The 2,647-nt window shown below is 37.3% G+C and overlaps 1 long non-coding RNA gene across 1 annotated transcript; it reads left to right on the top strand.

Moving 5' to 3' along the window:
* Positions 1-676: 676 nt before the first annotated feature.
* Positions 677-1,854, top strand: LOC139554806 (uncharacterized). The gene is made up of 3 exons (XR_011670898.1): positions 677-792; positions 945-1,120; positions 1,253-1,854. It is a non-coding gene; the product is annotated as an uncharacterized lncRNA (long non-coding RNA).
* The last annotated feature ends 793 nt before the right edge of the window (positions 1,855-2,647 follow it).

The following is a 2,647-nucleotide window of genomic DNA, read 5'->3' as shown; positions in this document are numbered from 1 at the left end:
GGATGATGTCCTTGGTGTCATCAACAAGCAACTGTCTCGTCAATTCAACATTCAGAGAAGCACTCAAACCACCTTCCAGAATGCAACTTATATCAGTGAGTTCATTTATTTCCACTCTATACATCTTTTCATAGGTAAACATTCAACTGCTCCCGCAATCTAAATACATCTTGAATGTTTTTTAATGTTGAAACTCCTATATTGTAGCAGTTCATTTGGTCTGTTGTCTATAGTAACACTTTTTTTGTGTGCTCACAGAACTTACACATACTTCATTTGCCGTCGATCTTGGTTTCAAAATAACCAATGTAACCATGGAGTCTCCAAGAGATAGACTCACATTCACCAGTGAGACCTACAACAAGATACAGGATTCAATTAACAGCCTAGTAAGATACTTCTATACATAAGATACATCCATGGTCATGTTCAGGTCATGATAGTAATTGACAACTTGTTGTTTTGTCCCCTTTTAGCTCCATGATATTCTTAGTAAACCAGACGGCACACAATTTGTCTTTCCCAATGCCAACTTCACGTAAGTACAATCTCATGTCTGTGAACCAACCCATCTTTCTTAACTGCACTCTTTAGAATGGCTGCAGACTTCATACAGCTGCTGTTTGTACAGCTAAACAGGATGGAGGGAAGATGTTCAACTCTCACACAAAACCCATTTTTACGTCCACAGTGCTGATGGCACTCAAATCAGGGCAGACATGATGTATGTATACAAAGAGGAAGACATCAAGCTCCCTAGTGCTTTTCTACAGGAAGTCTTAAAAGTCTCAGGTATGCTGCTTTTGTTGCCATTTCAGTTTTTTTATTACGGCAAGTTATAAAACACCATGTACAGTATGTGTAATACTCAATCTCGAAAACACTTTCATATCTATGTTATAGTTTATAATCCCCCCTAAAATGTATTTAAATGTGTATTCTAGGTCTCCTAACAACCACGGTTGCCCCAACAACTACCAGCACCACACCACTTACTACCCTTTTGCTGACCACTCCTTTCAATACCACAAGTGATGGAGGTTTTCCTGGCTGGGCTCTGGCCATTATCATCCCTTGTGGCATCGCTATCATTCTGATACCCCTGTGGATCCTGCTATGTGTACGTATGGGCTTGTGTTCACTTGTGTACTGTGAAAATACTCTACAAAGTATATGATCAAATAAGCTGTTCGATGTCTGCAATGATATTGAATTAGCATGTGAATCATACTTCACCATCTTTGTTTTGCAGTGCATGCTATGTGGCTGTTGTGCAGCTGTAAGGAGACGCTGGCACAGACGTAGATCTTACAATGTACAGTACACCACCAGAAACCGTTTCTTCTGAGGTGACAACGCTAACATCTGTGGGCAACTGTCATCACAAGGACAACCAATCATCTATATCTGCTAATCACGGCACTTTAATGCATGGAAAATTCCTTGTTACTACACACAATTGCATCTGAAAAGATCAAGTGGGGAGTTGCATATATTTGTATCATAAAAAGAAAATTGATAATGGGCTTAATAGGCCACATGTTTTTTGCGAAATGTACTACCTTTTATATTATACATATATGATTGTTAATCAAAGTTACAGCTGAGCTGAACAAGGAATGTTTATATATTTATTAGCTATGTCATTTGTGGTTTCAAGCTGTGCTGTCCACTTACTAAAACATGTATCACTTATTTATTTAATGTGTAACAAACTAGATAACTATAATTATTTTTGAGTTTTGTTATTATCTCTCTTGATTAACTATGAACTAATTTATTTTAAACTGCAATACAGTACTTGTTTCTTCAACTTACAGTTTGACAAATGTAATAAAAACTCTTCACAAACCAGTATTACGTTAACATTTTATGAATAGGTTTTTCCAATGCTTCGCAAAGTAGGGCACCTATTGGTAGATGGGTAAAAAAAGCAGACTGAATATCCCTTTGAGCATGCTTAATTAAGTTATTAACTACACTTTGGATGGTGTATCAATTCGACCAGTCACTACAAAGATACTGGCGTCCTTCCTAACTCAGTTGCCGGAATGGAAGGAATCCGCTCAGGAATTTCACTATGGGGCCAGTGATGACTTTAAAACAGTTAGAGTTTAATGGCTGTGATAGGAGACAACTTAGGATGGACCAACAACATTGTAGTTACTCCAAAATACTAACCGAACTGACAGAGTGAAAAGAAGGAAGCCTGTATAGAATCCAAATATTCCAAAAACATACATCCTGTTTGCAACAAGGCACTAAAGTTATACTGCAAAATGGTGGCAAATCAATTCACTTCTTGTCCTGAATACAAGGTGTTATGTTTGGGGCGAATCAAATACAACACATTACTGAGTACCTCTCTCCATATTTTCAAGCATAGTGGTGGCTGCATCATCTTCTCGGTATGCTTGTAACAGTTAAGAATTGAAGAGTTTTTCAGGATAAAGCACAGGGTTAAGCACAGGCAAAATCCTAGAGGAAAACCTGATTCAGTCTGTCCACCAGACACAATAACCTAAATTACAAGGCCAAATCTACACTGTCTTTTGGTGTCTTTCCTATATATAACTTTTTTAAAGATTTTATTTAATTTGTTATTTAATGTAATATCTTATGCTATTCTTGTCTTACTGTTCTGTAC

This window comes from Salvelinus alpinus, chromosome 26, assembly GCF_045679555.1.
Source record: "Salvelinus alpinus chromosome 26, SLU_Salpinus.1, whole genome shotgun sequence".
In the NCBI taxonomy this organism is placed as follows: Eukaryota; Metazoa; Chordata; class Actinopteri; order Salmoniformes; family Salmonidae; genus Salvelinus; species Salvelinus alpinus.
The sequence above is the reverse complement of the archived record's forward strand: the minus strand, read 5'-3'. Positions and strand labels throughout refer to the sequence as shown.